Genomic DNA, 23217 nt, shown 5'->3' on the forward strand with positions numbered 1-23217 from the left:
CTCCACAACGCCCACTTGGTCAAAAAGTAAAACACGCCCAGTTGTCCATTAAGAAAGTAATTAGCATAAAGCTAAAATAGGTCACAAATGATCGTTTTTCTAAATAAAAAACACGGCTGTAATCTACATTACAGTGCCGATCACATTATGTACAAGATAGGGCACTTATAATGTGGTGAGAGAGCATCTTTAAGGCGAAGCAGCGCTCGTACGAAACAGCTAATCGGCGGGGGTCCCGGGAGTCGGACCCCGACCAATCAGCTTTTAGGGACTGGAAAAACCCCATTAAAGGGGGTTTCCCATAACCACATGTATCCTCTATCCATGGGATAGGGGATACATGTGTGATCTCTGGGGGTCTGACCACTGAGACCCCCAGTGTTGAGAACGGGTGACCGAAATTCCCCGAAGGGGTCAATGAGAATGAAGTGCGGACTTGCTCGACCATTCCTCCATTCATTTTTATGGAGCTGCCGAAGACAGCGGTCCCCTAAGTACCATAGAAATTAATGGAGCCCTGGCCACTTTGGGGGACTGTCGGGCCCCAGTTCTCATTGCTGGGGTTCCCAGTGGTCGGACCCCCAGCGATCACACATGTATCCCCTATCCTGGATACATGTGTTTGTGGGAAAACCCTTTAATTTGTAATATATGACGTTTCAGAAGTTCATTGATGTCTAGTTTCTATTGCGGCACATGGGAGAAGACAGAAGACTGCTAGAGGTGAGTATAAGATTTTTTTTATTTTTCATATTACTAACGTCATTTTTTTGTTTTCCTGGTTCCACTGGACCGTTTGGACTACGTAGTAGATTCGCTGGACTACTTCAATGATTTACGTTCTTGTTTTTTTTTTTTTAAATAAAATGGTCAAAGAGGGTTGTGTGGGGGAGTTTATTTCAATGAAAAAATATTTTCTTATGTCTCTATTTTTTTTTTTAATACTTTATTAGCGCCTTAGTAATGCCAGTTTTCTGATTGACAACATCTATTACTAAGGCGGGGCTTAGTGTTAGCCAGTAAAAAGGCTAACACTAACCCTCCATTATTACACACCATGGGTGTCGGGTACGATCCAGTACCCGACCCTCTGTAGCGATGGCTGGGTACTGGGGTGGCCGCAGGCTGGTATTATTAGGCTGAGAAGGGCCAAAAACAGTGACCCTTCCCACTCTGGTAATGCTAGGCTGCTGCTTCTTTATTGTATCTGGCTGGTTATAAAAATGGGGGGGGGGGGGACATGTCATTTTATATTTGAAAAAAATCAATAATTAATTGAAGAAAACTATGTGGAGCCCCCCTTTTTTTCCTAACCAGCCAGATACAATAAAGTAGCAGCAGGCTGTGATTACCAGGGTGGCAAGGGCCACAGTTGTTGGCCCTTTCCAGCCTCATAACACCAGCCTGCGGCTGCCCCAGGGACGGACCATCACTAAGGATGGTCGTGTACTGGATCGTACCCGGCTATTCCCGATACCCCTGGTGGCGGTGGGTACCGGGGTAATAATGGGGGGTTAGTGCTAGCTTTTTTACTGACTAACATTAAGCCTTGCCTTAGTATTGGACGTCGTCAAACAGACAACTGCCATTACTAAGGCGCTAATAAAGTATTTAAAAAAAACAGACCTGTAAGAAAATATTTTTTTATTGAAATAAAAATTCCCCACAAATTCCTTTGACCATTTTATTTAAAAAAAAACTTACATCATTGCAGTAGTCCATCGAATGTACGACATAGTCCAAATGGTTCAGTGGAACCTGCAAAACAAACAAAAAAAGTTTGTAGTATGAAAAATAAAAATACTTATACTCACCTACAGCATTCTTCCCTGTGTGTAACTCTGCTACCTGTCAACTGAAAAGTCATCCACCACAGGGAAAAATGTTTCCCATCATGTCTGATTCCCAGGTGTTTCTTTGTGGTACTCCGCCATGGGTAATTATTTTTCCCTCTGACGCATGATTTTTCCACTGACAGGTAGCAGAGTTACATAATGGGTAATTATTTTTCCCTCATGTCTAATTAATAGTTGACGCATTCATTGTCCTTCTCCTTGGAGAAACATTTTTCCCTCTGGCTGATGCTTTTTACATTGACATGTAGCAGAGTTAGGGTATGTGCACACACACTAATTACGTCCGTAATTGACGGACGTATTTCGGCCGCAAGTACCGGACAGAACACAGTGCAGGGAGCCGGGCTCCTAGCATCATAGTTATGTACGACGCTAGAAGTCCCTGCCTCGCTGCAGGACAACTGTCCCGTACTGTAAACATGATTATACTACGGGACAGTTGTCCTGCAGCAAGGCAGGGACTCCTAGCGTCGTACATAAGTATGATGCTAGGAGCCCGGCTCCTTGCACTGTGTTCGGTCCGGGACTTGCGGCCGAAATACGTCCGTCAATCACGGACGTAATTAGTGTGTGTGCACATACCCTTATACGACAGGAAAAAAAATCCCCATCATGTAACTCTGCTACCTGTCAACTGAAAAGTCATCCACCACAGGGTCTCCCTCTTGACTTTCATCATTCTCAACCTTTTGGTGTGACCTGTAGTTGCTGCTGCCGTCATCATGTCCTACCATTGTACAGACACTCACAAAACGGCGCTGCACTGGGCTAGACAATATGAAGACACCCCATCCTGGCTTATAGCTTGTAGAATTTTTTTTGTAAGTCTAGAGATCCGCAGTGAGAATATGCTCTTGTTATTTGAAGGAGGAGCTGGGCGTGATTTTATGTGCTTGTGCGGGATATCGGGCATGGATATGGGGCGTGGCTTACAATGTGGCGATTTGCACTTTGTGCGCCGTTAGCAGTGTCCCTCTTTTCCAGATTCAAAAGTTGGGAGGTATGTAATAGGAGAACTTAATATCTTAAGGGTCAATGCACACGATGCACATTACGTGCAGTCTTGCCGCGCGTATTTGCTTGCGCTCCAAAACCGCAGCGTAATACAGTACCAGCATAGTCAATGAGATTCCAGGAAGTCTCATGTACATGCTGCGGTATTTTTCAGCACGTAAATTGACCTGCGGTGCAGATTTTAAAATCCGCAGCATGTCAATTTATCTTGCGTTTCCGCTTGCGAGTTGTATATGCCTAGTGTTGAGGAAAATCGCACCAAAATCCGCAGCATGAAAACATGCTGAAAAACGCATCAAAATGTAAAAACCGCACCGAAAAATGCACAATTAGGTGCGGTTTTTACCTGCAAATTTCCTGCGTATTGATATGGTTTTGGTGCGTATTTTCTGCAGCAAAATACATAACGTGTGCATGTAGCCTAACACAAGTCTTTATTTGGTGCAGACAAATCAATCTCTCTGTCAGCAATCTAGTCTCTATGTCCATGTTGTTATTAACGGACATATTTCCTTGCTAATACACATGTCAGTGTGGTTTAAACCCTCCTACCCCACATGAGTACAGGTTACCACAGCTGCGGATGACAGGGAATTATTAATGTAAGGCCCCATGCACACAAACATATTTTTGTGGCCGCAATTAATTTCAATGGGCCCATGCACACGACCGTGGTTTCCATTGTCCGTGCATTGCCCAGGAGCCTGGACCGCAAAAAGAACGGACATGTCTTATTACGACCACATCTTGGGGTCCAGGCTCGTTGAAATTAATGTACACGGCAAAGGGCTTGTCCACACGTAACGGAATTGCTGCAGAAAATGGTGCTGATTTTGCTGCGTTTTCCTCAATGTTGGAAGATGGTGATATCTCCTCTGAAAAACCCAGCAATTCATTTCACTTTCCGCAGCAGGAATTGACGTGCTTCGGTCCTGAAAAATACTCCCTGCAGGCCAATTTCTGCTCTGAATTTTTTTGCAGCAGAACTTTTACCCACCTTGCTGCTACTGTATTCTGATGCGTATGTTCCGTCCGCAATTCCGGACGGAAAATACGCAGCAATTCCGCTATGTGTGGCCAAGTCCTAAGGGCTTATTCAGATGAACCGGATAAATGTCCGTGCAACGCGCGTGATTTTCACGCGCGACGCACAGACCTATATTAGTCTATGGGGCCGTGCAGACAGTTGCGTGATTTTTACGCACGACATGTCTGTTCTTTGTGCGTATTTCGCGCATCACGCACCCATTGAAGTCAATGGGTGCGTGAAAATCATGTGCACCACATGGAAGCACTTCCGTGGGACGCGCCTGATTCGTGCAACAGCTGTAAAACTATGAATGAAAACAGAAAAGCACCACGTGCTTTACAAACATCCAAACGGAGTGTTATAATGATGGCGGCTGCGTGAAAATTACGCAGCCGCGCATCATACGGGGCTGACACACGGAGCTAAGTGCCTTTTGCGCACGCAAAACGCCACGTTTTTTGCGTGCGCAAAACGCACACGCTCATGTGAATCCGGCCTGAGACTTCAGGCACTTGGATGAGGTAGATCATTAAGCTGGCATTCCAAATCCTGTATCCCCAGTTCCCTGTAGATAAGACTAAAAGATATTCTGCCCCTCAAATAGTGATATCTGCTGGAAACAAGTTATAACAAGGTGGATAGAGATAATTGATTTAGGTTTCGTTCACATCTGCGTTGGGGTCCCGCTCTGACGTTCCGTCGGAGCTTTCCATCAGAACGGGACCCTGAACAGACACAAACTGACTTTCCGTTTCCATCACCAATAATTTCAATCAATAGTTGACTACGCTATTGCTTCCGGCAAAACGACGGGTCCGGTGCACAACAAAGACAAACAGAAACCATAGGCACCGGATCTGTTACCATTGAAATCAATGGTGATGGAAACGGAAACCTCTGGTTTCCGTTTGTGTCAGTTTGTGTAGATGTGAACGAGGCCTTAGCTGGAATACCCCTTTCATGTATATTATATAAACCATAAAATTCAAGCAAAAATAATAAACAAATATGTATTCATTTACACAATGTGACATTTAAAAGGAGGCGACAATTTTATTATCAGAAATTCAGCATCTGTGTTTCTTTGGCCACTGTTTTCAGCGTTACAAACATAAGATTTATAGTAGGATTTTTCTTTATAATTTTTGTATTAGGCATTCATCAAATATATGGTTTATAGTGCATTATGATGAACATTTTGTTCCTGATGATGTCACCATTTTGTAATCGCCGTCTTTACTGGAACCTACAATAAAACACAAATGACACTTTATACTGCAATACTTAATAATAGTAGTTACTTTGCTTAGTGTCCTGTCATATACTTTCACTGCGTTTACAGCAACATTCTGACCAAGGCCAAATAATGAAAAAACAGCAGTATATTATAGTACCAGGGTGGCCACATGCATTTTGCGAGCATCTTTTATGTCGATTTTGGCTAACCAACCCCATCCCAAACAAGTGTCCAGCAGACAGTCCTAGATTCCCAGTACTGTCACAGAATGCAACACAACCTTTCTGCCTCACTTATTTTCTTCAGTCCGAGCTCTGATTGCTGTGAGTGACACTGGAAGTGACCAATTCCTTAAGGAATTTTAAGGCAGATTTTCACCTGCCTGCGCTTTTTTGCTGCGGTTGCGTTTTTCACCCGCAGCCATTGAAGCTAATGCAAGGACTGCGGGCAAAAAACTCTGTGAAAAACACTCAGAAACAAGCGCCCTAGGTTTTTTCTGCCTCCCATTGATTTCAATGTGAGGTCAGAGGTGGAACCGCAGCAAGAAAGGACATGCCACTTTCTTTTTCCGTGAAAACCTAAGAGCCATCCGGGAAAGAAACCACCTCTGCCTCCCATTGAAATCCGCAGCGTAATACAGTAGCAGCAGAGTGGACGAGACTTGGGCAAATCTCATCAACGCGTTGCGTAAAAAATCTGCCGAAAAAACATTCATAAATTGATCTGCGGTGCGGTTTTCAATACGCCGCATGTCAATTTATGCTTCGGAATCGCTTTTCTGTTTGCGGATTTTCCCCATTGAATTCAATGGGAGGTAAAACCCGCAACAATTATCAAATGTTGCGATTTTTTTGGCGGAAAAGCGCCAATCCTTCAGCAAAAATTAAAACCACAAATTTTTTTTTATACTCACCCCGTTCTTTATAATTCTCCGTCCAGGCCGGACTCCTGCGATGATGTTTCATCCCATGTGACAGCTGCACCCAAACACAGGCTACAGTGGTCACATGGGATCAAACATTCCAGGAGGGCAGGCTGCACAGACAACAGAGGGACGCCATGACTACGGAGACCCGTGTAGTTATAAGGGTTTATTTTAACCGCTGTTTTCCCCACCGGACATTCCGCCCGAAAAACTGCACCACAGTTTCCCCGTGGTTCCATGGTGGATTCACTTTGTACTTTTAAGCAGCGTATCCGCCCAGGGTGAACATGACCTTAATGAAGTTTTTATGGCAGTTTTGGGCTGAGTTTTTTTTTTAAGCCGAAGGAAAGGTATAAAGAAAAGACTTAGGCTGGGTTCACACGAGCACATTAACGTCAGTAATGGACGGACGTATTTCGGCCGGAAGTCCCGGACCGAACTCAGTGCAGGGAGCCGGGCTCCTAGCATCATAGTTATGTACGATGCTAGGAGTCCCTGCCTCTCCGTGGAACTACTGTCCCGTACTGAAAACATGATTACTGAAATACGTCCGTCCATTACGGACGTTAATGTGCTCGTGTGAACCCAGCCTTATGCATCTCCTTTATTTTGTCTCCACTTCTGTGTGGCTCAAAAAACTGAGCCAAAAACTGCACCATAACTGGCCTCAGGGTGAATATTTTTTTTATTTTATACTATGGCCAAATGTTATTTTCTTTCTTTTTTTGGGGCACAGGTGGGGCTTTAATGTGGTGATCTTTTTATTCTTTAAGTTATATGTAGAGGAAAATGGGAAAAATGCAAATTTCCTTAATTTTTTTCTTTTGTATTTTAACGTAACTAGTTTTACTAGACAAATACATACCACAAAATAATAACCACTCTCTCCCGTGTATTACAAAACCAAATACGTGTACTTTGCCCACCAACATCATTGACATAATGCCAGAGAACAAAGGTCACCATTGTTTTATACTGCACCTCTTGCCTTTAGGTGGTAAAGTACCAATATACAGAAATTTTTATTGTACACATAAGTCTGGGTTCACGTTTTGTTGCGTTTTAGCATGCATTTTCTTATTTTAGTTTATGAACTCCTATTGAGAGAAGTGGGGAAAAAAAGCAAGCAAAAACGCACCATGTGAACACAGACCTTCGAGTAGATAGGGGCAGGTCTAAGGAGACAAAAACTAGTGACAGGTAATAATTTGTGTAAATTTGATATAACATAGATTCAGTAAAAGGATGCATTATTATATGCGTCCAAACAAAATGCGTCAGTTTTACAGAAAATAGTCTCTAAAATAGTCTCTAGTGCAGGTGGCTTGGGGGAGGTTAGAATTAATAAAAATTTAAAAAAAAATGCTGGGAGGACAGAGATGAAGTCCTGCCAGCATGCTCCTCTCCCCGATCAGACAGTTGGATGCCTGTGACATCATTGAGTCATCACAAGTTTCTACGGCCCGAATGAAGGAAGGAAGCTTCCTGCATTCGAGCCCCATTGCAAAATACAGTACTCAATTTCATTGCTGTGTTTAGTGCATTTTGTGACAGGGAGCATATTTTTACAGCTCCCGGTCACTTCAGGACACAGTGTCAGCCTGATCTCATTAATGGCAGAGCACTATGCAGTGTGATCTGTCATTAAAGAGGATCACGTCTATTAACATCGCTGCAGCATAACGACGAAATAGACAGATTGGCAGAGTGAGAGGGTTAAAAGATAACATGCTGGCTGGCTGCAGACACCACTAGGTTGGGTTTAAGGTAAGAGCTCACTCAGTCCTGTTAAGGCATTGAACTCAATTATAAAACAGTATTCGGTAAGCTCCCTCTATTGCAGGCTGCATGCTGCCAAAATGTTACCATTTAGGCCTCATTTACACGAGCGTAATATACGCGCGTGCGACGCGCGTGCTTTTCACGCGTGTCGTACGCACCTATATTACTCTATGGGGCAGTTTAGACGATGCGTGAATTTTGCGCAGCGTGAGTGCGTTGCGTAAAACTCACGACATGTTCTATAATCGTGCGTTTTTCGCGCATCCACGCACCCATTGAAGTCAATGGGTGCGTGAAAACCACGCATGCCGCACGGAAGCACTTCCGTGCGAACTGCGTGATTCGCGCAAGAGCTGTCAAAAGGATGAATGTAAACAGAAAAGCACCACGTGCTTTTCTGTTTACAAACATCCAAACGGAGTGTCAAATTAGAGATGAGCGCACCGAACTTCACCGGGTTCGGCCGAACTCGTTTTGACCGAACCCGGCAAAAAATGTTCGGGTACGCGACGTCAGGAGACAGTCACTGCCCACGGTGCTGAAAGACTTAAACTGTTTCAGCACCATGGACAGTGACTTTCGATCACAATATACATATACGTGTAAAAAAAAAACAGAAGTTCGGACTTACCGATAAGTCCCGGCTCCTTCCTCCAGTCCGACCTCCCGGGATGACAGTTCAGTCCAAGTGACAGCTCCAGCCAATCACAGGCCAAGCACAGGCTGCAGCCAATCACAGGCTGCAGCGGTCTCATGGACTGCCGCGTCATCCTGGGAGGTGGGGCCGGACGACAAGAGAGGGACGCGTCACCAAGGCAACGGCCGGGAGACCGGACTGGAGGAAGCAGGCAGTTCATGGTAAGTTTGAACGTCTTTCTTTATTCACAGGTTGGTGTATATTGTGATCGGCATTCACTGTCGAGGGTGCTGAAAGAGTTACTGCCGATCAGTTAGCTCTTTCAGCACCTTGGACAGTGACGGGCGTCGACTAGCCTCATCTCTATGATGGCGGCTGCGCGAAAATCACGCAGCCGCGCATCATACACGGATGACACACGGAGCTGTCAAGTGCCTTTTGCGCACGCAAAACGCAGCGTTTTTTGCGCGCGCAAAACGCACACGCTCGTGTAAATCAGGCCTTAAACCTATGTGTTAGGCCCCCTGAACACGGCCGTGCCCGTAATCACGGTCCATGATTACTGGCACAGCCGACCGCAGACATGTCCTATCTTTTGCGGAGGTTTTCTGCATCCCGGACACCTTCCCGCAAATATACAGGAAGGTGTCCGTGGTTATTAGAAATTAATGGATCCGAAACTACGGCCCGTAATTACGGTCTGTAATTATAGACGAATTCTGCAGTCATGTGCATGGGGCCTAAGAAGGGGACTTATAGCTTTATATCAGTAAATAAAAATAATGTATATTATGAAATTAATCAGCACAGTAATTTGGACCTAAAAACAACATGCTGTTAACATGTCTAAGGGCATGACCACACGTGGCGGATTTCCTCCGCAACTGTCCGCATCAATGCCGCACAGAATCTGCGTTGCAGATTCTGCTGCGGATCTGCACAAAATGTGCAGTACATTGATGTGGACTAGCTGCTGCGGACTGCGGGAAAAGTGCTTCCCTTCTCCCTATCAGTGCAGGATAGAGAGAAGGGACAGCACTTTCCCTAGTGAAAGTAAACGATTTTCATACTTACCGGCCGTTGTCTTGGTGACGCGTCCCTCTTTCGGCATCCAGCCCGACCTCCCTGGATGACGCGCCAGTCCATGTGACCGCTGCAGCCTGTGCTTGGCCTGTGATTGGCTGCAGCCGTCACTTAGACTGAAACGTCATCCTGGGAGGCCGGACTGGAGACAGACGCAGGGAGTTCTCGGTAAGTATGAACTTATATATTTTTTTACAGATACATGTATATTGAGATCGGTAGTCACTGTCCCGGGTGCAGAAACAGTTACTGCCGATCGCTTAACTCTTTCAGCACCCTGGACAGTGACTATTTACAGACGTCTCCTAGCAACGCTCCCGTCATTACGGGAGCCCCATTGACTTCCTCAGTCTGGCTGTAGACCTAGAAATACATAGGTCCAGCCAGAATGAAGAAATGTCATGGTAGTAAAACCAATACGCTCCGCAGCACACATAAGATCTGCGGACTTCATTGCGGAATTTTGACTCTCCATTGAAGTCAATGGAGAAATTCCGCCATGAGTCCGCCACTGCTCCGCAACAGACAGAGCATGCTGCGGACACCAAATTCCGCTCCGCAGCCTATGCTCCGCAGCGGAATTTTACGCCTCGTCTAAACGAACACTGCTAAATTAAAGTGTAAGTCAATGGACAAACGGCTCCGCTGCGGATTAACGCTGCGGAGTGTCCGCAGCGGAATTTAAGTGAAATTCCGCCACGTGTGAACCCAGCCTAAATCCAAACTGCAAAAAAATGAAAAAAATAAATAAAAATCACAGCAATTCCTCCGTTAATCTCCTGCTTCCTTTGATTCTATTGAGTCATATTGAAATTAATACAAAGAAATCTAAAAATAATTCTTATATATATGTGTTCCAGAAGACCAGCCATTTTCCCCCTCCTCCTCACAATCCTGTGTCTAAGGCCCAGTTCACACCTCCAACCCTTCGTTCATATCTGTGTTGGAGGCCCTATTAGGGCTTCTCTGTAGAAAATGCTGTAGTTTTTGGAGGACAAAATAGCGCAACATGCTGCACTGTTTTGTCAGGCGAAACAATGGACAATATGACAGAAACCTGACGGATGCCATTATAGTTAATGGGTTATCATCGGGCACCGTTGGTTTCCGTCGTGCAACGTATATGGCGGCTTTGGTTTTTTCGTGGCTCTACTTCTATGACAGAGCAGAACAATAGAAAACCCAAACGCAGATGTGCACAGAGCTTATTTATTTATGTTACTTATATAGCGCCAACATATTCCGCAGCGCTGTACAGAGGTCCTCTTTTTTTACTGTCCCCATCAGGGCTCACAATCTAAATTTCCTACCAGTATGTTTTTGGGGTGTGGGAGGAAACCGGAGTACCTGGAGGAAACCCATGCAAACACAGGGAGAGCATACAAACTCCATGCAGATGTTTTCCTTGGTTGGAATTGAACCCAGGGCCCCAGATCTGCAAGGAAATAGTGCTAGCCACTGAGCTTTCGCTTTTTCTGTCAGGCTTTAGTTGCTTTTTGACAGTCAGAATATTATAGCATGCCGAATTACTGTATCCAGCAAAAAAAAAGAACTTATACCTGCTAGAAACATGACTGATTTATTATAAGTCAATGGAGAAAAAAATGTATCCGTTATAACTAATCCCGATGAATCATAACGGATCCGTCATATCCATCATGGCTCCTGTAAAAATGGAAATCATGACGTAAGTGTGAACAGAGCCTTAGGCCTCATGCACACTACCGCATTGGTTTTGCGGTCCACAAATTCACGTGTCCGTAGCGGTGCATCCATGCGGGACTGTAAAAAACCCTTGCTGTGCATCCGTGTGTCATCTGGACTTACAGATTCACAACAATGCACCAGTATTGGTGAATGCGCAATTGCAGACCGTAAAATTACTTGTCTTTGCAGTCCACAATTGCACAATTTATCCCCAAAAATGCGGCCGCAAAAATACGGTTGAGGCCTTACTGTAATTGCTTATTCACACGACCGCAGTACACGTCCGTGTGATGGCCGTTAACACAACGACCGTCACACGGACGCATGTATTTCAATGGGGCTGTCCTATTTTCATGGATGCCTCAATAGACTCAAGTCTATGAGGGATCCGTGAAAACGGGGTCAAGCACGGGTGCAACTCGGACGTGTGAATCTAGCCTGAGACAACTGCCTGCAACAGGACCCTCCCCATCTGCATTCTCCAGCCAAAAAGGGAACAGATTAGCAGGAAATTAACAACTGTGTTTTCTCCTGGATTACTGTTATAATTTATTCCTAGGTTTAGAGTTCCTTTTACTAATTAAAAACATATTTTACTTCAAGTTATAATTTACTTACTTAGTCCTTGAGCTTACTGCCCTATCCCTCTGTCTTCTGTTTTTATACCAGTTGGTAACTTGTGTAGGACGCAACCCAGTCATATAGGAAAGTTGCCTCTTTTGTGCTGGGCTGGGATAGGGATTTCGAAGATAACACTCTCTCAGCAGTTTACGGGTGTTTTCCTAGGATTAAAAGTACATAAAAATATATAGTAAACCTTGTATATATGGTTAAGATTAAAAATCTCATTGAATAATTTATCAGAACATTATGCAATTTCAAAAATTCACACTTAAAGGTGCAGATTTACTACTGTGTATGGGTCTAGAAAGTGTTGTAAATTGCACCAAATTCTGGTGCACATTGCTGCAGTTGGGCGCAATCAATGGCGGATTATAATATAGGCGTTTCGGGCGGTCGCCCTGGGCCCGAGGCTGCCAGGGGGCCCATCGGGGCCCGAGGCTGCCAGGGGGCCCATCGCGGCCCGAACCGCCCATCGCGGCCCGAACCGCGCTGCCCGCTTCCAACTGAATCTGCATCCGCAGGACGCAGATTCAGTTGGGTTGAATGCTGGAGCCTCGCTCCAGCATTCACTCTGTCGTGAGCGGCTCGGCGCAGGCAGGCGCGATGTAGTGACGTCATCGCGCCTGTCTGCACGGAGTCACTCACAGCACAGTGCAGAGGAGGAGAAGCATCGCATCCCCCACCATCGTGGGAACCGGGATAGGTAAGTAATTATGTTTTCTTTTTTATTAGGTACGCACATATGGGGCATTATACTGTGTCAGCTATGGGGCATTATACTGTGTCACCTCTATGGGGCATTATACTGTGTCAGCTATGGGGCATTATGCTGTGTCAGCTATAGGGCATTATACTGTGTCAGCTATGGGGCATTATGCTGTGTCAGCTATGGGGCATTATGCTGTGTCAGCTATGGGGCATTATACTGTGTCAGCTATGGGGCATTATACTGTGTCAGCTATGGGGCATTATACTGTGTCAGCTATGGGGCATTATGCTGTGTGAGCTATGGGGCATTATACTGTGTGAGCTATGGGGCATTATACTGTGTCGCAGCTATAGGGGCATTATACTGTGTCACAGCTATAGGGGCATTATACTGTGTCACAGCTATAGGGGCATTATACTGTGTCGCAGCTATGGGGGCATTATACTGTGTCGCAGCTATGGAGGCATTATACTGTGTCGCAGCTATGGGGCATTATGCTGTGTCGCAGCTATGGGGCATTATACTGTGTCGCAGCTATAGGGGCATTATACTGTATCAGCTATGGGGCATTATACTGTGTTGCAGCTATGGAGGCATTATACTGTGTCGCAGCTATGGGGCATTATGCTGTGTCGCAGCTATGGGGCATTATACTGTGTCGCAGCTATGGAGGCATTATACTGTGTCGCAGCTATGGGGCATTATACTGTGTCGCAGCTATGGAGGCATTATACTGTGTCGCAGCTATGGGGCATTATACTGTGTCGCAGCTATGGGGCATTATACTGTGTTGCAGCTATGGAGGCATCATACTGTCGCAGCTATGGGGCATTATGCTGTGTCGCAGCTATGGGGCATTATACTGTGTCGCAGCTATGGAGGCATTATACTGTGTCGCAGCTATGGGGCATTATACTGTGTCGCAGCTATGGAGGCATTATACTGTGTCGCAGCTATGGGGCATTATACTGTGTCGCAGCTATGGGGCATTATACTGTGTAGCAGCTATGGAGGCATTATACTGTGTTATAGCTATGGGGGCATTATACTGTGTCGCAGCTATGGGGGCATTATACTGTGTCGCAGCTATGGGGGCATTATACTGTGTCACATCTATGGGGCATTATACTGTGTAGAGGCAGCTATGAAGGGCATTATACTGTGGGGGCAGCTACGGGGGTCATTATACTGAGCAATTACAAGAGCTGCAGGTCCAAGGGGGGAGACGCTGTGTAGCACAATATACAAGGAGGGATTGTTGTATAGCACTATATAGAAGGGAGCGCTGTGTATCACTATATCTAAGGGGGATTGCTGTGTAGCACTATATACAAGAGGGGGAGGGCTATGTGACGCTATTTACAGAGGGGGAGGACTGTGTAGCGCTTTTTACAGGGGGCTGTGTGTGGTGCTATCTACAGTGTTTGACACAATTATATTCAGGGGCGCAGTCTATGGTGCTATAATATTTAGGGGCACAGTGTTTGTACTATTTTATTCAGGGGCGCAGTGTTTGGTGCTATGATAATATTATCTTTGTTTATAGGTGTGGAAATGTTGGAAAAGTGAGGAGCCAAAGACATCTGAGTGGCAAATTCTGCAGAAATGGGTCATGGCCGGGAAAAGTCGTCATGAAGTCTGGACTGGATGGAGAAGAGGAAAAAAACTACGTCGTCACCTGTGAGTCACTAGATTTATAGATAATCTGTCACCTCTCCTGACATGTTTATTATAGGAATCCTTGTATTTCACAAAAAGTCTTTCTGCAGTCCAGGACTGATAGACAATTCCCCTTGTCAGGAGGATGTGTCCCTGCACAGTGTGATACTGTCAGTATGTAGGGACACAGCCCTGTGACCAGGGGAATCGTAACACTGTTAATGCTTGCCCAAAAAAGTAGTGTTAAAAATAGTTACGGTGCGGCAGGGCGGCGGTGAGGAAGGGGGGGCCCAAGTTTGGGTAACAGCCCAGGGCCCATGGTCTACTTAATCCGCCACTGGGCGCAATTTTGATATTTGCTCCTCATTTGACACTTTTTAAAAGTGTTCTGAAAAGGGGTGTGGTATGTCAGAAAGTATTCATGTCCTAAATGCGCCAATGTGCACAAAATAACGCACAAAATTCTGCCGCAAAATAAGCCAAAACAAAAATTATATAAGAAAAAAGTGTCTAACAGGTCGAGCAAGATGCACCAAAATTGTCATGCAGCACTTACCACTGTGATAAATTTAACCCATTTTTTGTCTGCCTGGTCTAAGTTTATGCTGTTTAAATATTAGATAGCCAAAGTAAATGTTTGCCAATGACTTCCTAAAACGCAGGCAAATTAACAGCTGGAACTCCCTCCACCACTCAAGGCTCCAACAGAGAGTTGGTAGTGTATGTGTGTTGTGGTGTGTGTTGTGGTGTGTGTGTGTGTGTGTGTGTGTGTGTGTGTGTGTGTGTGTGTGTGTGTGTGTGTGTGCGTGTGTGTGTGTGTGTGTGTGTATAGTAAAGTATATATACAGAACGTACGGTATCGTTTGTAGCACAGATGACATTTTTACATTGATAAACTTACCTTCATGCAGTGTGCTGCCCTGTTTATTTCTTTGCTCTTAGTCGATTTGATTGTCGTCCTTTCGTCTATGTGGGGTACAGTAAAGCTGATTGTCTCCTTTATAGACTGTATATTTGATAAATGTGGTGGGAGAGACCATAGAAATAGGGCAAGGTGTTCCATTTCTCCAACAGCGTGCAGTGTGGAGCAGATTTGAGAAATTTGCCCAGGGGAGAAGAGAGATACAAGTGGAAAGTGCAGAGCCATACAGCAAAATGCAAGATAAATACAAGTATCAATCCAAATATGGAGAAAAGCAAAGAGAGATATAAAGACAAGAGTAGATAATAAAGTACAGGGGCATGTGAGATATCACAAAGTTAAAGATGAAAGAATAGAACCAATATCGCAGACAGTTCTCTTCCTGGTATGCAGGGCAATCTTATGAAGGTGAAAGACAACAAAGAACAAAATGTCAATTTATTGGATTAACACAAATAAGATCCAATTTAAAAATAGAAGAGGGTGGTGTAGTGTGGGGTTAGTCAAACAGATAATGTGGAGTGTGCATTTATAAGGAAATACAGACATATAAGGTATTTTGGGGTACTAATAGGGTTAAATTCTTTGCCATCAGATAATTTGCTGACAGGTGACATCTGTGTGATATATATAACGAAATATCATTCTAGAAGACTAAACTTGCTGCACATTATATATATACAATATTATACACTTGAGGAGATATGAAGAGATAAAGAATGATATAACCAAATACAATGGCCTGACGTAGAATATATATAAAATGGAGAAACATTTCTCCCCAACAGACCTCTCCGCAATAAAAAATATTACATGCAGATTTTCCCGCAGATTATGCTGTGGATTCATAGCGGATATTACCCTATAATATTAAATGTGTAAAATCCACAGTGAAAATCTGCTGCATTCCTACAACAGAATGAAAATCTAAAGCATGCTTGTTTTTCCACGCTGCCTGTTTTTCTGCTCTACATGTGAATGGGGTTTTCACAAAACCCATCCACATGCATTGTACTTTAAATTCCTGTGGATATGCAGTGCAGAATCAGCACCGCACATCTACTGCGTGTTAAATTGTCATTACATATATAGTATACAGTTTATTTTATTAATAAATACATTATAGTAACCCTCTCAGAACCAAACTGTATATAGGCATATTCTATAATGATTTTCCAAACACACAAAAATCATCCCTGATATTTTAATGTACGTCTCGATTTTTTTTACAAACAGTACAGTGCAAAAGTTTAAGGCAGATGTGGAAAAAAGCTGCAAAGTAAGGATGCTTTTAAAAATAGAAGTGTTAATAGTTGTTTTTTTTTTAATCAACTAACAGATTACAAAGTGAATGAACAGAAGAGAACTACAAATCAAATCAATATTTGGTACACTTGCACACAGTTTTTGGAGGAACTCAGCAGGGAGGTTGTTCCAAACATCTTGGCGAACTAACCACAGACCTTCTGTGGATGTAGGCTTCCACAAATCCTTCTGTCTCTTTATGTAATCCCAGATAGACTTAATGATGTAGGGACCATATCATCACTTCCAGGACTTCTTTTGCTTCTTTACGCTGAAGATAGTTCTAAAATACATTGGCTGTATGTTTGGAGTCGTTGCCCTGCTGCAGAATAAATTTGGAGCCAATCAGTACCGCTTGAGAGCTTGTCCCGCTCTCCAGCCCTTTGGCGAACAAACTGCCTTCTGTTATAGCCAAATATTTCAAATGTGCTATTGACTCATCAGTCCATAGCACCTGCTGCCATTTTTCTGCACCTCAGTTTCTATTGTTTTTGTGTATCACTTGGCCTTGTTTACACGTCGAAGGTATGACTTTTTGGCTGTAATTCTTCCATGCAGACTACTTCTGGCCAATGTTCTCTGAACAGTAGATGGATGCACCTGGGTCCCACTGGTTTCTGCAAGTTCTGAGCTGATAGCACTGCTGGACATCTTTTCAGATTTAGAAGGGAAGTAAACATGATGCATCGTTTGATCCGCTGCACTAAGTTTCCTTGGCCAACCACTGTGTTTACACTTCTCAGCGTTTCATAGTGCTTCTTCAAAAGAGCTTGGACAGCACATCTTGAAACCCCAGTCTGCTTTGAAATCTTTGCCTGGTAGAGACCATGCTGATCCAGTATAACTACCTTGTATTTTGTTGCTGTGCGCAGTCTTGCCATGGTGGACCTGGGACACGAAACTGTCTTCCACAACCTCACCTTTGTAGCACAGTTTGGCTGTTTCTCATCCAGTTTTAAGCCTCCTACACAGCCGTTTCTGTTACAGTTATTGACTGTTTCAATCTACATATGAAAATAATGATCATTATCACCTGTTTGGTATAATTGGTTGATCATGCACCTGACTATAATCCTACAAAATCCATGACTTTGTGCAAGTGTACCTAGAAGAATTGATGCTGTTTTGAAGGCAAAGGGTGGTCACACAAATATTGATTTGATTTAGATTTCTCTTCTGTTCAATCACTTTGTATTTTGTTATTTTATTTTATAGTCTCACGCACGGCCATGACCGTAATCACAGTCCGCTATTACGGACACGGCCAGACGATAGCGGCCGCGGACAGCCACCCTTGCTCCCATACAAAGTCCGTAAAAAGCAATAGATAGGACATGTCCTATCCTAAGATAGGACATGTCCTGTTAGTTCAGCAATTTTAATAATTTACGTTTATATACGTTTATGTATAAAAAATATCAACGTAATAAAATGGCCAGTCAATTTTATTCTGCAGAGGATGCTTATGCCCTTTTATGTTCTGACAGTGAAGAAAGTGTCTTGTCAGTTGGCGATGACAATTTTGAGGGTTTTGCTCTCAGCGAAAGTGACAGCTCAGAATCTAGCAGTCATTCTGGTCCATCCTCAAAAATGACAAGAGTCAGTACAGGAGAGTTAGAGAGGGCTGTTGGAGAAATATCTCCAAATCAGGGCACAATGCCCAGTACAAGCGACATGCCTAGTTTTAGTGAAGAGGCGCATGCCAACCTACAAGGGAGTTTGCCCCTAGTTCTAGCATTTACTAGATAGGAGGCTTTAAATTCTGGTACTCCATTCATCCCTGACTTTAATGCCATCCCAGGTACAAATGTAAAGGTGAAAGGTTTTGGACCAATTAATTTTTTTAAACTTATTTGTAACAAATGATTTGCTGGAACGTATTATTTTCCAAACAAACTTATATGATTTTAAATTAATCTAACAGAATCCCCTATCCTATTATGCCAGGCAAAATTTATGGAAGCCAACAGATATTCATGAAATGAGAACATTTGTAGGCCACACATTTGTCATGGGGCTTGTTAAAAAACCTGTTCTAACCACCCCTGCCTTTTCTGCAATTCCTCAAAGAAACCGTTATGAAATGGTTATGAGATTTTGGCATTTCAACGATAATAGCCAGTACCTCCATAGAAGTGCCCCAGATTGTGACCGACTCTACAAAATCAGGCCCATCAAAGCATTCTCAGACACCTTTTTAAAACTATACACCCCCACGCAAAACATTTCCATCGATGTGTCCCTTGTATAATTCAAAGGGAGACTGCCCTTCAAACTACTTATTCCATCTAAAAGATAAAGCTCTATAAAATGTCCACATCAGCTTTTCACATTTATGAGGGAAAAGAGAGCCAACTAAACCCACCAGGATGCCCTCCATATCTAGGGACAAGTGGAAAAATAGTTTAGGAGCTCATTAGCCCATTTCTAGAAAAGAGCCACAACCTGTATGTAGACAACTACTACACAAGCATACCCCTTTTTAAAAGTTTGGTCGAACATAACACAGGGGATTGTGGGTCCATTCGTAAAAAACGGCAGGGGTTTCCACAATCATTGGTCAATGAAAATTACAAAAAGGGGCAGTCAGGCGGTGTTGGAAGCTTAGAGCTGCTTGCCCTAAAATACAAAGATAAAAAGGATATTTTATCCTCAGCTCGATCCACACCGATGGATGTTGTAGAACTAGGTTCTACTACCCCAAAGCATAAGCCTGTGTCAATCATTGATTACATCAAATACATGGGGGGAGTAGACCTTGCTTACCAGGTTGTACAGCCATACCAGGTTTTAAGAAAATCATAAACCTGGTACAAAAAATTTGTCATTTACCAATTTCAGGTTGGCACATATAACTCATTTGTGTTATACAAAAAGGCATGACATTCAGAAAGTTTTTTTTGATTTCCAAGGAAAGGTAATGGAAGATCTTGTTTTTGCAAATGTTGGCCCCTCTCATCCATTAGAATCTGAATCTGTCAAAAGACTCACTGAGCGACATTTTATTGCAATAATTCCCTCAACTGAGTCAAGAAAGTACTCCCAGAGAAGATGTTGTGTATGTACCAACCATGAGGTGTGATACCCGTTATTATTGCCCAGATTGCGCATCACTACCAGCCTTGTCTCATTGACTGCTTTAAAATTTTCCACACAGAGCCACGTTTTTAAACTCTTTATTAATTTGTCCCAAAAAACATTCAAGTATATAATTTAGTTTTTAATTAGTGTGCCAAAATTTTCTTGGATATTTTTGTTCTTGCCATTCTTGTCAAAAACCCATCTCCATAAATGAACCATAGCTAAAGTATACCCAAAAATAAAAATGTACCTCAAGGGGTTGTCCGATGAAAAGAAAAAAGATTTATTATTTTGTTTTTGTGAAATAAAGAAACTTTCTGTGTCCAAACAGCAGTTTATCACCACATATGGGGTATTGTTATGCTCAGAAGAGTTTTCTTTACAAATGTTGAGGTGCTTTTTCTCCTTTATCTATTGTGAAAATTGAATAATCTGAGCTAAAACGTAATTTTAGTAGAAAAAAATTTAGATTTTAATTTTCACGGCCTAATTCTACTAAATTCAGCAAAAAACCTGCAGGGTCAAAATGCTCACTATACCCCTCAATAAATTCCTTAAGGGGTGTAGTTTCCCAAATGGGGTCAAATGACAAATGGTGCTCCTTCCCTTCTAAGCCCTGCTGTGTGTCCAAACAGCAGTTTATTACCACATGTGGGGTATTGCCGTGCTCAGAAGAATTTGCTTTACAAATGTTGGAGTGCTTTTTCTCCTTTATGCCTTGTAAAAATTTAACATTTTCATGATTTATTGTAAAAAATTTAGATTTTCTTTTTCACAGCCTAATTCCACCAAATTCAGCCAAAAAACCTGTGAGGTCAAAATGTACACTATACTCCTTGATAAATTCCTTAAGGGGTGCTGTTTGCCAAATTTTGTCTTTGGGGGGTGTTTACACTGTTTTGGTATCACAAGACCACTTCAAACCAGACATGGTGCCTAAAATATATTCTAATAAAAATCCACTAGGTGCTCTTTCGGTTCTGAGGCCTGTGCTTCAGTCCATTAACACACTAGGGCCACATGCGGGATATTTCTAAAAACTGCAGAATATGGGCAATAAATATAAAAGTTGCATTTCTCTGGTAAAACCTTCTGCTTTACAGCAAAATAGGATTAAATCCGTTTTTCTGCAAAAAAAAATGTAATTTGTAAATTTCACCTCCACTTGCTTTAATTCCTGTGAAACGCTTAAAGGGTTAAGAAACTTTCTAAATGCTGTTTTGAATACTCTGAGGGGTGCAGTATTTAAAATGGGGTTATTTATAGGGGGTTTATAATATATATAGGACCCTCAAAGCCACGTCAGTGCTGAACTGGTCTCTAAAAAAGGTCTTTTGACATTTTCTTGAAAACGTGAGAAATTGCTGCTAAAGTTCTAAGTCTTGTAACATCTTAGAAAAATAAAATTACTTTCAAAAAACGATGTCAACATAAAGTAGATATATGGGAAATGTTAACTAGTAACTATTTTTTGTGGTATTATTATCTGTCTTACAAGCACCTACATTAAAATTTAGAAAAATGCTAATTTTTTAACATTTTCGCAAAATTTTGGTGTTTTTCCCAAATAAACATTTAATGTATCGACCAAATTTTACCACTAACTTAAAGTACAATGTGTCACGATAAAACCTCTCAGAAGCGCTTGAAAAAAATAAAAGCATTCCAAAGTTATTATCACTTAAAGTAACAGATTTGAAAAAATTGGCCTGGTCCACAAAGACAAATCAGGCTGTGTCCTGAAGGGGTGAAAGAGGTTGTCCCAGAATGGACAATTATCACCTATCCACAGGATTTTCTATGTCAACATGAAATGAATATTTTAAGAAATAAAACAGTATAAGTATAGAAATAAGTACAAGAAACGGATAATCATAATTGGTAAAGAAATTCAATAGTTATGACTTGGCAATTGAAGTTGCCTTTATATAAAGAAAATATAATGAACTATAGTGTAGAAGTTCTTATTAAAGTGGAAAATAATGCAGGTCCTTTTTATCTAGTAAGCAGCTATAACATATAATTAAATGGCTGTTATAGTCACATTAACCACAATATTACAGATGATGTGTGTGTGCTGGGCATCTGTATGAGTTATAGTGTCATGCATGACAGACTGATCTAGTTACTATGGTCACAGACTATTAGTTAAAGGAGACTGGATGACTTAGTCATAAATCTATTACAGAGATCCTGTTAAGAGATAAATCTCTTACCGATGGTTAATCGGGATAAATCTTGATTTGATCAAAGGACTGGGTGGTATAATCTCTTATTCTATGTCCCTCTCCCTAAGGGGGGTTTAGGGAGAGGGACACCGACACTAAAGCTGCTCATGTAAAGCCTGGTATTATCAATCTGATGTAATATTATAATGAAATTAGAGTTTAACAACAGAGAGAAGGACATTGTGTTCCTATAGCAGCAGGACGTCACACTGGGAAAAGGAGCCGAACATTTGTACTGTTTTTCCAACCATTTTTCCTGTCTGTTTCCGGTTCCCGCCTTTGTCACATACAGATGAAGGATACAGCTATAAGACAGAAAGTCCGGTATAAGTGATGGGGTGATATAGTACACGTGCGGATTAAGGGGGTTATCTCACTAAAAGTATTACTAAACAATCAAATCCCCTTGTAAAATAAAACATTGTAAAACTAACATTCTTTTTTTTAAAAACAGAATGTGGAAAAAACAATTTATCTTGGTGTTAGTGGTAGCTCCCACTATCGTTTACTTTTTGTCTTTGTCCTAGATTCGCTAAACCACGCACTGACCCATCTGTAAGTCCCTGTTCACATAGTTTTTTGCAATGGGTTTTTGCCGCGCAAACCCCATTGAAATCAATGGGAGACGGAATTAAACGCGTTTTTTTCCAGCAAAAAAAGCCAGCGGTGTTTCCCTTTATCTGTTAAATAAATAGGCTAAGAAAACCGCCTTAAAAAACGCGTAAAAATTTGCGGCAAAATAGGTGTCAAAAAACACGTGTGGTGCAAAACGACTTAAAAAAACGGAGCAGATTTCTGTCTGCAAAATGTCTTCTTCAAAATGACAATGTCTTCTACTATTGTGCTTCTGCACTTGTCAGTGTAGGACCATGCACAGTTCAGCTCGATTCTAAAAGACTGACAAGTGCAGAAGAGCTACAAGCTCCAGGATAATCTATGTTCAGTGCGGCTTTGTGCCTCTGTCAGTGGTGGCTCTGACATTTATTAGCAGCATAAGTACAGATAATAATCTAAGGCTGTAGAAGCACTGGGACTACCTTTAAAACGGGGGAGGGGTAGAGCAACAGCAAGCAGGACACAATGCACTTCTAGGAGTTCAAGAAGGAAAGAAATCATGTGGGGTGCACTGCTGCCCACCCACGGACACTCCTCTTAACACAGAAACTGGTAAGTAAATGTGCAAAAATGGCTAAAAAAAAATATTTAGACATTGACTTTAATGGCTAAAGACTCGTTTTACATAATACTAAAGGTCTGTTAAGTTATTTATTTTTAGGGGTTTTGTAAGATAACCCATTTAAGAGCCGGGTTGCGGTTTTTTGTTCTTTTTTAAATTGCCGCATGCTCTATCCACTGCAGTAATCACAAGATTGTAAGAATTTTTTCTCCCATAGACATAGACTCAGTGCTATACCTTT

The 23217-nt window shown here is 42.5% G+C and overlaps 1 long non-coding RNA gene across 1 annotated transcript; it reads right to left on the reverse strand.

Moving 5' to 3' along the window:
• Nucleotides 1-4981: 4981 nt before the first annotated feature.
• On the reverse strand, nt 4982-15559 carry LOC142660298 (uncharacterized). The gene is made up of 3 exons (XR_012850452.1): nt 15165-15559; nt 11890-12053; nt 4982-5146 (listed from the first exon to the last, which is right to left on the reverse strand). It is a non-coding gene; the product is annotated as an uncharacterized LOC142660298 (long non-coding RNA).
• Nucleotides 15560-23217: the final 7658 nt, after the last annotated feature.

This window comes from Rhinoderma darwinii, chromosome 9 (assembly GCF_050947455.1).
Source record: "Rhinoderma darwinii isolate aRhiDar2 chromosome 9, aRhiDar2.hap1, whole genome shotgun sequence".
In the NCBI taxonomy this organism is placed as follows: Eukaryota; Metazoa; Chordata; class Amphibia; order Anura; family Rhinodermatidae; genus Rhinoderma; species Rhinoderma darwinii.